The sequence below is a fragment of the Mustela erminea genome, chromosome 19 (assembly GCF_009829155.1).
Source record: "Mustela erminea isolate mMusErm1 chromosome 19, mMusErm1.Pri, whole genome shotgun sequence".
NCBI lineage: Eukaryota > Metazoa > Chordata > Mammalia > Carnivora > Mustelidae > Mustela > Mustela erminea.
This window is the reverse complement of record NC_045632.1, coordinates 7,897,331-7,911,824: the sequence shown is the minus strand read 5'-3', so window position 1 is coordinate 7,911,824 and position 14,494 is coordinate 7,897,331.

Genomic DNA, 14,494 nt, shown 5'->3' with positions numbered 1-14,494 from the left:
GGTCTGTTTCTTTAGATCCTGTTCATGATGTTTCCGTTGGGTTAGTTTCATCCAGTGTTTGGCCTGGCCCTCGTCATAATCATGTGGACCCATTGATGTAAATCTGAAAAACCATCTTGGGAACTTGAATTGATATGTTAGATTCTTCAGCAAACCTATGGAGATGCTCATTCACTTTAGGGAACTCTTTATTGCTCAAAGTTCATCTTTATTCCAGGGAACATAAACATTGTGTTCACTTAGATCTTCAGAAGACTTAACTTTAAGGGGGCAGATTTTAATAGGTTCAGGAGAGGAGGTAGCAGAGGGAGCTTCAGAGGAAGAAGAAGGTGCAACAAAAGAATAGAATGAGAGTGGAGATGAAGAAGGGAGAGCACAAAGGAAGATGGTTTTGGACATGGGGCCTGAGCACAGGGTGGCTTCCTAGTGACTCTTGATAAAGGTGGGGGAGGGGAGGCATAGGCCTCAAAAGCCCTCTTCTGTGTTTGTAATTATTTGCTTACCTTATTCAGTTGAAAAATTGCATGTTGGTATGAGGCAACATCATGTTCCTGATAGGGTTTGGAACCCTCAAAATGCCAATTAAAATAGGAATCCCATTCAGTTTTGTCACTTTTAGAACCATGTTTGTCGAACTCATCTTTGATAAAAGTAACTTTGGAAAGATCAAAGAATCCTGTTCTGGACATTGAAGTTCTAAATTACTTCTTACTGGGGCACCTGGGTGGCCCAGTGGGTTAAGCCTCTGCCTTGGGCTCACATCATGATCTCAGGATCCTGAGATTGAGCCCCACATCAGGCTCTCCGCTCAGCGGGGAGCCTGCTTTCCCCTCTCTCTCTGTCTGCCTCTCTGCCTACTTGTGATCTCTCTCTCCCTCTGTCAAATAAGTAAATAAATAAACAAATCTTTAAAAAAATAAGTAAACTACTTCTTGTTAATTCAGTCCATTTATATATAAAACCCCATGAAGAGAGAAGGTATTTTTTTTTTTAAAGATTTTATTTATTTATTTGACAGAGAGAAATCACAAGTAGATGGAGAGGCAGGCAGAGAGAGAGAGGGAAGCAGGCTTCCTGCTGAGCAGAGAGCCCGATGTGGGACTCGATCCCAGGACCCTGGGATCATGACCTGAGCCGAAGGCAGCGGCTTAACCCACTGAGCCACCCAGGCGCCCGAGAAGGTATTTTTTATACATAAGAAAGACATCTCTTCCTGCAGCACTTGGGTGGCTCAGTTGGTTGGACATTTGCCTTTGGCTCAGGTCATGATCCTGGGGTCCTGGGATCAAGCCCCACACTGGGCTCTCTGCTCAGCAGTAAGCCTGTTTCTCCGTTTCTCTCTGCCTGCTGCTCCCTCTGCTTGTGTTCTCTCTCTCTCAAATAAATAAATAAAATACAAGAAAGAAAGAAAGAAAGACGGGACGGGGGACAGAGGGAGGGAAGAAAGGAAGTAGGAAAGAAAGAAAGAAAAGCATCTCTTCCTTACACTGCAACAGAGGAGGAGTATCCTGGAGCAAGATCAAGTCCACATAAGATCATTTGCATCTCTTTCTTTGTTCCTTTCTTTTTATTTTATTTTATTTTATTTTAAAGATTTTTAAATTTATTTCACAGAGAGAGAGTAGGCAGAGATGCAGGCAGAGAGAGAGGAGGAAGCAGGCTCCCCACTGAGCAGAGCCCGATGTGGGCCTCCGTCCCAGGACCCTGGGATCATGACCTGAGCCGAAGGCAGAGGCTTTAACCCACTGAGCCATGCAGGCGCCCCTCTTTCTTTCTTTAAAAAGATTTTATTTATTTATTTGACAGAGAGATCACAAGTAGGCAGAGAGGCAGGCAGAAAGAGAGGGGGAAGCAGGCTCCCTCCTGAGCCCCCTGATGTGGGGCTCGATCCCAGGACCCTGAGATCATGACCTGAGCTGAAGGCAGAGGCTTAACCCACTGAGCCACCCAGACACCCACAAGTGCATCTCTCTCTGTTGGGTCTGCTACTGACTTCCAGTGGTACGGCAAGAGAGCTCTTCCTGCCTAAAACCTCTGACTCCATTTTAGTGAGACATCCCATGCCTAATTTTCCATGGTTGGAAAGGAAAATGTGCTTTGTTCGGGAGTTTGGCAGATGGCAAACATGGTGGATTCACGTCCAGAGACAATGTACATAGTCACAAACCAAGCAGGAAGGGCTTCAGGGGCAGGCAGAGAAGGCAGAGAAGTAGGGAGCATGACATGCAGGGGAAGCAGTGCTCCAGGACTTCATCATTGTCAGTCCAGTCTCAAGGAGACTCACTGGACGCAGGGCAGGCTCCTCCCTAGCATGCTGATGCTTGATCTTCCAGGATCATTGGGTTCCTGGTTTCCCCTACATCAGAGGTCTGTTGATCTCAAGAACCTGCAGTTAGTCAAAGCTTCAGGTAGAGAGCAGAGGTGAATGAGTTAGATGGATGTACCAGCAGTGCTTGGAGTAGCTATAGCCTGGGAAGTTTGTGTTTGGAAACAACACAGACACATTATTAATGGCTGCACATGCTGTGCTTTTACCTGCGCACAGACATAGGATCCTTGGGGCTGTACTGGGACCTCGGGAACATGTAGGTGGGTTAATCCTCATAAAACTTGAGTGGTTGGTGCTAGATGTCCTCTATTTTCCCTGAAAATGTAGATGCTCGGGGCACCTGGGTGGCTCAGTGGGTTAATAAGCCTCTGCCTTCAGCTCCGGTCATGTTCCCAGGGTCCTGGGATCGAGCCCCATATTGGACCCTCTGCTCAGCAGGGAGCCTGCTTCCTCCTCTCTCTTTCTCTCTCTCTCTCTCTCTCTGCCTTCCTCTCTGCCTACTTGTGATCTCTATCTGTCAAATAAATAATTAAAATCTTTTTTTTTTTAATTTTATTTATTTATTTGACAGAGAGAGATCACAAGTAGGCAAAGAGGCAGGCAGAGAGAGAGAGGGGAGGAAGCAGGCTCCTCGCTGAGCAGAGAGCCTGATGCGGGACTTGATCCCAGGACCCTGAGATCATGACCTGAACCGATGGCAGCGGCTCAACCCACTGAGCCACCCAGGCACCCAAATAATTAAAATCTTAACAAAACAAAAAACCCTTAAAAAGAAAAAAAAGAATGTAGATGCTGGACCCTGCCTTTTTGTTTCTTTTTCTTTTTTAACATTAAGCTTAGGGGCACCAGGGTGGTTCAGTCGTTAAGCATTTGCCTTTAACTCAGGTCATGATCCTGGGGTCTTGGGATCAAGCCCCGCATCAGGCTCCCTGCTCCCCCGGAAGCCTGCTTCTCCCTCTCCCACTTCCCCTGCCTATGTTCCCTCTCTCTCTCTGTGTCAAATAAATAAATAAATAATCTTTAAAAACAATTCACAAGATAAAACAAAAAAAATTAAGTGTATAAAATAGGAGCTAAATGTAAGTTAGAAGAATATGTATTACGAAAGCATGAACTGGAATGTATGAGGAAGTTCTCGTTGTTGACTAAGAACAAATTGGCATGAGATAAACAGGAGAAAATCAAATTTAAACCATACGTATGGAGAATCCACAGAGATGTGAAAGTTTCAAAGACTGGCATAGTAAGGTACATATATCTTTGAGGAGAAAAGCAGAAGAAAGGAAGAAGGGAGAAGTCTAAGAATTCCAAGGGAAGAGATATAATTCTCAGGAAGAAGAAAATAAGTAAATATTTGGTAAAATATTATTCTCTGGGCCACTCAAAAAAAAAAATAGAACATAGAGAGCTTGGCTCAAACAGGTCTTCTTACGTTCCTTTCTGTCTCTCATACATCATATATATCATAATGTAGTTAGGTATGTTGATAGCTCTCAACCTGAGGCAGCTTCTTTATCTAAATTCTTTTTAGTCAGTGAGGTGGGGTGGAAAAGACTTTTCCTGAATCTGTTGGATTTTGATTGCTTTTTCACTCAAGATAAATAATCTTTCTACCAAAGTGGCCCATCATGGGGTGGCTTGTGCTTGGCCCATACAATCTGTAGGATATTTTGTTGAATTAAATAATTCACACACGGAAAAAAGAAATATTGTATGAATCACATGGAATTTTAAAAATATGAAATCATCAATGTGAAGATTACAGGGTTTGTCGCCAGCAACTGGCAGTGAAGGAAATTTTGAAATGTTGGTTGCCAGGACATGTGAAATTAATGGGAACCCTCACTAAAATGGAGTCTGGAGGTTTCAGCAGGGGGAGCTCTCAAGCCCTATGACTCATAGGCATTGCAGCTCTAATAGGAAGGGAAGGTCTTGACATAATGCAAACTTCACCTTGGACATAGACTATACTGTTCCTGCCAGAGGAAGAGATGCTTTTCTTATCCCTCCCAGGCAATACTCAACCACTGAGAAACCAACCTTCATACTACCATTTTACTCCCAGGGTCCTGGGATCGAGCCCCATATTGGACCCTCTGCTCAGCAGGGAGCCTGCTTCCTCCTCTCTCTCTCTCTGCCTTTCTCTCTGCCTACTTGTGATCTCTGTCTGTCTTTTTGTGTATAACAGAGTTATAACAGAGTTCTCAACTCCCCCCTTCTCGCCTCCGTAAAAGCGTCCCTCTTCTTTGTTTCCTAGACTTGCCTATCATTTTGCCGTAGCTTGTATGTCCCTAATTTGATACTGTTATTCCTGAATAAACCCATCATTTTGTCGATAAAATAACTGGCCATTTTTATTTATTTTTATTTATTCTTTTATTTATTTCCTTATTTTTGGAGAGACCAAGAGCCAAGCGAGGTGTGGAGGGGTAGAGAGAGAGCAGTAGAGGGAATCTTTAGCAGGCTCCGTGCTCATCGAAGAGCCATTGAAGGGCTCAGTCTCCTCACCCAGAGGTCACGCTGTGAGCCAAAATCGTCAGACAACCAACTGACTGACACTCAGACATCCCTGGCAGTTTTATTTTTAATGTTAAATATAACAACACTCAGGACACCTGGGCGGCCCAGTAGGTCGGGCAGCCAGTTCTTGATATCCGTCTAGGTCAAGATCTCAGGGTCCTGCAGTTGATGCCCGTGCTGGGTGCTGTACTCAGTGGAGAGTGGGCTCTCTTTCTCTCCCTCTGCCGCTCCCCTTGCTCACTCTCTTTTTCTCTCTCTCTGAAATAAATAAATCTTTTTTAAAAAAAAAATCCATAAATATGGGGTGCCTGGGTGGCTCAGTGGGTTAAAGCCTCTGCTTTTGGCTCAGGTCATGATCCCGGGGTCCTGGAATCGAGCCCCACATTGGGCTCTCTGTTTGGCAGGGAGCCTGCTTCCACCTCTCTCTCTTCCTGCCTCTCTGCCTACTTCTGATCTGTCAAATAAATAAATAAAATCTTAAAAAAAAAATCCATAAATATAACAGCACTTACTTAGGATGAAGAAATACTGGTGTTTCGTTGGGCAGCACACTGACTCTAGTGGTGTATTTTACCCTGGAAATTTGCCAGAATGCATCTAAATAAAGCGTAATCAGCATACGAAAAGCTTAACTATATGGAGATTTGGATATGTTCATGCGCTTCATTATGGTAAAGGTTTTGTAGGTTAATAAGGTTAAGGGTCCGCAGAAAAAGGGAGAAGAGACAAAGATTTCTTCACATAAGAGAAGTCACTTTAGGCCCCCAGCCATTTTTTGATCTATGCCTGTTTGTGATCTCTGCCAGCACTACTTACCCAAGCACCTCTTTGAAGAATGTTCTGGAATATGTCAGAATTACAGAGCGACATCAGTAGTTCATGGTTTTAAGGCAGCAAAAGTATGTAAATACCAACAGCCACCACCACAAGCCCAGGAGATAGTCTAACCATATCAGAGACAATTAATCTTGATAAAAATTGATAAAACTCGCATTGCTGTTTCCAAAGTAAAGATTGTCCTTTTTCTTTTTTCCCAAGTAGATTGTCTTAACAGTGATTCTCTAGTAGCTGTTGTGGGAATTAAACCCCCTTGAGCACACAGATAACAGAATAAAGGAGCCGGAGAGATGATTATGGCCACCGTTACTGGTCCTTTGACTTCAATCAACTGGGACCTGGACTGTGTCAATTTAGGATGACATTTTGGTGGATTTCACTCTGAAATGGGCTTTTCCAGGCTCCTTGATGAATATACATATGCCATTAGCTTAAAACTCACCTAGTTTTGTTGTTTGGGGAGCTAGTTTTGGGAAATGTCCCTGGTGTTCTCTTCATAAAGTAAAACCTGTCTTTTTCTTATTTCTTACTTTTGTCTTGGCGGTGTTTTTTGGCTCAACACCAAAGGTGCTGGTGAAGCGAAACCTGTTTCAGATTTCCATTTCACCATGAATATGGATATTTACTGTTTTAACCCTCAGCAACAAAGGGATGTTCATAAATGAAAACAAGGTCCTGAGTAAGCCCACAAAAGCAGCATTGACTTGAATGACAAAGACAGACATTTAGGAACTCAGACATACATATGTATCTCTGTGCCCCTGTATCTGGTGTTGGGTTCTGGCAAAAAGTGAACACCTACCATTGAGACTGGGAATAGGCAGCCAAAGAAAATTTTGATCTCCTTCTATCTGTTCAGTGAAGGGATAGCCCAGAGTGGGGACAGACTTAGAAAGTCTTCAGAAGGTGAATCTGCTGATCTGTGTCCCCACAGAGCCCAGAGCACATGGCTGCCCTAACCATGTGGAGCTGTGGAAGGTGAGGGTTCTAGGCTTCTGATCTCTGTGCTGTGATGGATTACCAGTTCTATCATCCTGAGTTTGTACAGAGGACAATGGCAGGCTGCCCTAAAATGTGCCCCTTTGCCATATTGATTATTTTGAAATAAAAGGTACTTAGGAATTAGCCAATACAAAAGAACATCCTGACCACCATTTGTGTCCAGAAAGCAGGAAATCAGTCTCCTGTGCAATGGATACCTTTCCTGCACACAGAGAGAAAGAAAAAGCTTACATGAAGAAACTTGTCACTCTTCACTACTTCACTACCACTACCTAAATTCCACTCAAAATTCCATACTAAGTGAAGGCCCAAACAGGAGTTTTCTTTATGCTGTCAAATTCTCACAGATGTATTACCTCTTCTTTTTCCTAATAAATCATGAAAACTGTCTACATTGGTTATTTTTATGGGTCTCATGTTCATTACTGGGTTTTGGGTGCATGTTACTAGACGTTGGCATTGCTTTCTCCTGTAATCTGTCTCTGTCAGTTATTTACCTAGGTAAATAAAACTAGGTAAAATAATCTTGAATGGAAATTTATTAGGGAAATTTATTAGGGAAATTTATTTTCCCTAAATTTATTCCCTAAATAAATTTAGGGAAAATAAATTTCCCTTAAACTCCTAAATAACATATGTGCAGGGTTGAAGATCTTTACTTGCCTACCTCAAAGGAAGCATTCTGCTTGCACACATAATAAAATCCTTGTGCATCTGAGTTAAGCATATTCTAAACTTGAGGGATTTTCATAAAGCATTATGGTGAAAAGGGTGATGGTCATCGTGTCAGGTGTGGTGATACAGTGCGGGTAAAAATGGCCATTTTTAATGATATTCTTGGGTGACCACTTGTGACACACACACACTATTGCTTACAGGGCCATCTGAGAGAGCGCTGGTCAGTGAGATGGAGAAGTCCCTGTGGAGGCAGGACTGCCCTGAATGAAAAAGAAATACCTTCCAGTCAAAATCCTTATGTGCTATCAGATTTTTTTCTTAATCCTTCTTAATCTTGAAACAAAGTTTGGTACCTAGTGGGAGGGCAACTATTTTGGGGCCATGAGAGAGGAAGGAGGAACACAGTGCTGCATATTAGTAATATCATGGCAAAAATGAGGAAAAAGAGGTTACCCCATGTGATGTCTCAGTCGTTTTATCAGACATGGGCTTCCTACTTATTCATTGTGTACATAAAATAATATACACCTTATTTTCTGTAAGTATTAACTTTTCTTAGAGCTGAACACAAGCACACAGCTACAAAATGAGATGGATTATTATATTTCACTTGTAATAATGTTAAATGGGCATAACCTGTTACCCAGCTTCTTTGCAGTAGATTCCCCAACATCCCAGTTCCACTCTAGACAGGGTGAGTGTCAGAACAGCACTGGCTAGGAAATACCATGGGGATTTCTGGCCAGAAATTGGGTGGATCACATGAAGCAGAGATGGTCAGTGCCTTTGACTGCTGATCTGTGTCCCCACAGAGCCCAGAGCACATGGCTGCCCTAACCATGGGTAAGTGGAATGATGGAGGTACCTGTCAGCTCTGAGTCCGCATCCCTGGAAGGTCACCCAACTGCAGTGGGTCAAACCTGTTGGGGTTACGCACATGGGATACTAGTGCCTTGTGAAACCACAGCCCATGACTTGCTGATCCTACCTATTACCATGTACTGAAGGCTTCCTCTCCAACATCTACTCTGCCATGTCCACAATGCTTCCATCATCCAATACCTGTCACCATCCACTGCCACCAGTCTAGGCCCGAGGAAGATAGTAATCTCTGTCAGCCAGCAGAATCTGCTTATCAGTGACACCCAAGATTTCAGTTAAGTCATGAAGAAAAATGGGAAATCCTTGGTTCCAGGAAATCACCATATATGCCAAGTCCACATCTCCATACTTTTATTTATCAGATGACACCATGAGCTGCTGACTTGGCCTTTGGAGTGAGCACATGTTGCCTCTGATTCCCTCCCCAAATTTCAGGAAGAGTTCTCCAGGTATGCTTTTAATAGGTCTTATCTCAGCCCCCCCCCCCCCCCCCCCCGGGTGGCTCAGTCAGTGAAGTATCTTCCTTTGGCTCAGATCACAATCCCAGGATCCCAGGATTCTGGGATCTAGCCTACTTCTCCCTTTCCCTCTGTTGCTCTCCCTGCTTGTGCCTTCTCTTTCTCTCCGCAAAGTAAATAAATAAAATCTTTTTTAAAAATAGTCTTGGCCACCTGGGTGGCTCAGTCCATTTGGCATCTGCCTTCAACTCGGGTCATGATCCTGGGGTCCTAAATTCGAGCCTGCTTTGGGCTCCCTGCTCTGCTGGGAGCCAGCTTTTCCCTCTGCCTCTGCCACTTGCCCTGTTTATGCTCTCTCCCTATCTCTCTTTTAAATAAATAAAATATTTTTCTTTATTTAAAGTCTTTAATTATTTATTTGATAGAGACAGCGAGAGAGGGAACACAAGCAGGGAAGTGGGAGAGGGAGAAGCAGGCTTCCTGCTGATCAGGGAGCCTGATGGGGTACTTGATCCCAGAACCACACCAGCCGAAGGCAGACGCCTAATGACTGGGACACCCAGGCACCCCTCAAATAAATAAAATAAAATCTTAAAAAAAAAAAAAAAGAAGTATTGGCACCTGGATTGTTTAGTGTGTTAAGCCTCTGCCTTCAGTTCAAGTCAAGGTCTCAGGGTCCTGGGATCAAGCCCCGAATCCAGCTCTCTGCTCAGCAGGAAGCCTGCTTCCCCCTCTCTCTCTGCCTGCCTCTCTGCCTCCTTGTGATCTCTCTCTATCAAATAAATAAAAATCTTTTTAAAAAATTAAAAAATGTTCTTACCTTTCTTTCATGTTTTACCTATGTTCACATCCCTCTAAGTGCTGTCTGAATTTACACTGTGGCCCATTGTCTTTGTATCCCTCTAATCTGAATTAAGAGGTGAGGGAGGACTCTCCAGCCACAACACATACAAAAAAGTTTTCTCAGATGTATTTGTAGCTGGGAAAGAAACTGAGGAATCAAGAAGAACTGGAGATCATTAAAAAATAAGGAAAAACAGGGGCATCTGGGTGGCTCAGTCATTAAGTGGCTGCCTTCAGCTCAGGTCATTACCCCAGGGTCTTGGGATTAAGTCCAGCATTGGGCTGCCTGCTCTTCAGGAAGCCTGCTTCTCCCTCTCCCACTCCCCCTGCTTGTGTTCCATCTCTTGCTGTTTCTCTCTCTGTCAAATAAATAAAATCTTAAAAAAAAAAAAAGGATATAGAATTTATCTTTCTGTATTCAGAGAGTTGTGCAATCTGGGAATGGGTATCCTTTCTGCACATGCAGAATTCATTAATTCTTCTTCCTGTACTCTTTCTCTCTCTTGGCCTTACCTCATACAGGAATATTTTCCTCCTGCATAAAGGGATATCTATCACACATCCAGAATGGCCATGTATATATATTCACTTCACTTATTTTTTAAATTTTTATTTATTTTTTTATTCACCTCATTTAAACATCAAAGGAACCCCTCCATTATGACGTGGGGCTCAATCCTTTATTAGGTTCCTTGCGTGGAGTGCTTGAGAGTTCCTGGGTAAGTCCAGATCGAGCCACTGAAGCGCAAACAGGTTTAGGTAAACTCTGGTGGGGGGTGGTCTTCTCTACAGGGTACACAGGGGGAAGTGCTTGTTCACAAGGGCTTTGTTTGAGGTGTCCTATCAGAAGTTCCATTAATGTGTGACTCTACGGGGTTTTGTTTAGAGAACATGCTAGTGAGAAGGGCTGGTGTTAGTTCAAGTCCTCTGTAACCCAACTGACCATACCACATGGATGCCAAGTAGCACCATCATGGAGTTCGCCTCAACTGTCATCCATCCCCCTATATAATCTGTAATATATCCATGTTGATGTCCCAGGAGTTCAAAGGGGGAGAAACCAATGCAATAGATAAATTACTGAAAATAAAACCACACATTATTTAAAGTCTGAGTCTACTGAGAAAATAAATTACTAGTTATCAAATGGGTGCTAGATATTATCTGTTGTCTACATTCTTAATTAAGGTGAGCTAAGTTAATACTGGTGGCGGGAAAATGCATCATTTATTATCAATCAGCGTTAACACATTAAAAACCAATGTTCTATTATTAAAATAGCTTAGGATCACACATAGACTAAGTTATGCATTTCAAATCCACTATATGGTCCTTGTTAAAGATACAGATTACAAGCATTCAAGAAGCATTCTGGTTCTGATAAAATGACGTAGGAGTCATAATTTCAATAATTTTCCGGTCTGAAGTAATTGTTAAGAAACGTTGATGTACAATCAAATGCCCTTTTATGGAAGAATTAGCTGGTCCTCTACAGGTATCTGAGGTTTCTTCATTTCAATCACATCAACTAATATTCTGTACGCCTGTTTGTCGCTATTATAAAGACACATCAGTATTTTAATGGAGTGTCACCACTTTTTCTTTGTTTTTGACTTTTTAAATTTTAATTCCAGTTAACAAGCTGTTATGTTAATTTCAGCTGTACAATGTAGTGGTTGAAGAATTCCATACATTATCCAGTGGTTGTCCCAGTGAGGGCAGTCCTGCATTTCCAAGAACCTCTTTAACCCTTCTCCCCACCCACCTTCCCTCTGATAACTGCTGGTTTGTTCCTTATATTTAAGAGTCTCTTTCTTGATTTCTCTCTCTCTCTCTCTTTCTCTCTCTCTGATTCTCCATTGTCACTTAAGCATTGATTACATTTTTCGTGGAGAGGTGGACGATGGTCATCCTAAAGGGTCCTCTCATTGCTTTTCTGGTTTTTTATTATAATAATATTCTAACGTGTTCTCTTTTGCTTTGTTCTCTCCTATTGTTGAGATTTATGCAAGCAGTTCCTGACTTTTTTACCCAGCCAACAAACAGATCATACCGACTACTCAAAGCTAATTCACCACAGTGTCCCTTCTGGACTCTACAATAATGGCCTTCTATAATAGTTACACGTAGGGACAGATAGGGACCAATTTCAGTGCATGGGTAGGGACATCTCTACAACCCCTGTCACTTTGAAGAAGTTACGGAATATGAGCCCTTCACCCTTCCAACAACCTGAAAAATTTAAGAACCAATAATTGGTCAGGAGTGAAGTGATGAGGGAAAGAAACAGACATATGTTCCCCTTTAACCCTGAAGGTTGATCTGCATAGTTGTGATAACAATCAAGTATGTGCTGGTTGGTACATTCTTTTTTTTTTTTTTTTTTAAGATTTTATTATTTGACAGAGAACACAGCAAGAGAGGGAACACAAGCAGGGGGACTGGGAGAGGAGGAGAGGGAGAGGCAGGCTTCCCGCTGAGCAGGGAGCCCGATGCAGGGCTGGATCCCAGATCCCTGGGATTATGACCTGAGCCGAAGGCAACACTTAACAACTAAGCCCCCCAGGCATCCCATGGTTGGTACATTCTTTTTTTTTTTTTTTTAAAGATTTTATTTATTTATTTGACAGAGAGAAATCACAAGTAGACGGAGAGGCAGGCAGAGAGAGAGAGAGAGAGGGAAGCAGGCTCCCTGCTGAGCAGAGAGCCCGACGCGGGACTCGATCCCAGGACCCTGAGATCATGACCCGAGCCGAAGGCAGCGGCTTAACCCACTGAGCCACCCAGGCACCCTGGTTGGTACATTCTTAAAGGGTCTCCTGACTGCCTGTACATCTCACCCATAGTTAATATCGAACTGAATGATAAGCACTAGAGAAATTTTGCAAAAGTAGTGGGTGTTTTTTTTTTTTTTTTTCCCCAAGATTTATTTACTTGAGAGAAGGAGGTTCTCTCACCAGCAAGGGGAGCTGCAGGCAGAGGGAGAAGCAGACTCCCCATTGAGCAAGGAGCCTGATAAAGGACTCAATCCCAGGACCCTGGGATCATGACCTGAGCTGAAGGCAGACACTTAACTGACTGAATCACCCAGATATCCCAAAAAGTAGTTTTATAAGTAGAAAATTGAAGATAGATTTATGAAGATACTCCCTGCACGTTCCCTCCCCATGAGCACTAAGCATATAACCACAAGCTTCACGTAGCCAAAGTACAATTCTTTCTGCCCAGGAGTCTTTCTCTGGGCTACTTTAGTAAACCATAAAACATCTCAAGAATTCTTTCCTACTGGATGGGCTCCACAATCCCACAACAGCTTTGTTACTGCAAACTCCATTTTTGGCTGCTGGTGGCTCAAAAAGCCAATACTCAAGACACAGTTTTGACTAGGAAGGAATATGAGCTTTATTCAGGAGGACAATCACTTGGGAAGAAGGTGGAGTATTGCCCAAAAACCAGCTCCACAGTTTCAGCCTGGTCCAAAGAGTTGAAAAAGAACTCTTTGAGGCCAGTAATCAGTAAAGAGGAGTGCAGTAATCTGTAACACTTCATGCTTGCCTGCAGCCACAGGCATTACTGAGGTGCTTGGAGATTGTGTTTTGGTGCCCGAGGAGAGAGGTTGTGCAAGAGGGTTCCGAACCAAGTCTTTCTAGGAAACAAGGCACGATCTCTAGATATACAAAGAGGTTTGGTTTATCAATCAGTGGGGCTAAAGGTGTGTGCTAAAATTTAAAAGACTACTAAGTTGGGCAAAGGGGCTGTCTTGGCTTCTGTAATTTAAAAAAAAGGTCCTCTAGGTTTATTGTGTTGCTACAAATGGAAGGATTTCCTTCTTTTGTGAGGTTGATTGTATACCAAGAATAAATTAGATGGTGGAACTCTTATCAGTAATATCAGACTTTAACTTTTTATATTATAAAGAGTTGCCTGCCTGGTGTGGCAAACTGTTTTTTGATAAACATTTGCTCTTTCCTTGTGACTATGCTTACCCCCTTTTGAAATTCTAAATCTCAACCCCTTCTTCAGTCACAGTGGCTTGAGGCATCAATTCCCTGTCTTCCAGCCTTATGTTTTTGAGGTTCCCATAACTAAGATTTTTTTTTTTCTCTTGTGAGTCTGTCTTACACCAGTTTAATTATTAGACCAGCCAAAGAATTGAGAACAGATGAGGAAAATGTTTTCCTCTCCTACACATTCAGTCTGTCGTCAAAAACAGACCTGCTCCGTGCTTCAGAGCCAAAATATAACTTGAAGATAGAGTTGGGAATAAAGAGGAACAGTAGCTTGATAGCTTGACCGGACAGAGGAGGCTGCTGGAAGTCGAGGCCTTCAGAGCTACAAGCTCACCCAGGGGAGCGGGCTGGGGTTTTGTAGGAATATGCAGGATCCAGCCTGTTTCAGCAGGAGTTGTGTCTGTGTTGCCCGCCTTGTTCATGTTTTCCGAGTGGTACTGGATTCCTGAAAACAGAAAACAAAGCCTAAGAAGGGGGAAGGGAAGCTTGGGGAAAAAAGGGAGGAGGATTCTTATTTTTAGCTATCCAGCCTTGCCACGGTTTAATGCAGCCATTTGGATTTTGTTCAACTTCCTGCTCTCAAGCAGTTTCAGTTTGAGTCACCAGGGCACCTGAAGGAAGATCACTTCATGTTTTAAATTTGAAGCCATTCGTTATTTTCTAGAATTCCAAAAATAAAGAAAAAGTATAACACCAAATTTCAGTGGAAATATTGAGGAATTGGAATCCTCCTATATTGCCGGTGGGAAAGTAAAAAGTACATTCATTTTGGAAACCTGTTTTACAGTTTCTTATGAAAACAACCATTAACCTACTGAAGGGGAACATGTTCTCCGTGCAAAATATATCGCTTTGTTTAAGGGTTATTTTAGGCTGTGTTTTTGAGGGTGTGTGTGTGTGTGTGTGTGTGTTTGGTTTTGTTTTTTTGAGGGAGA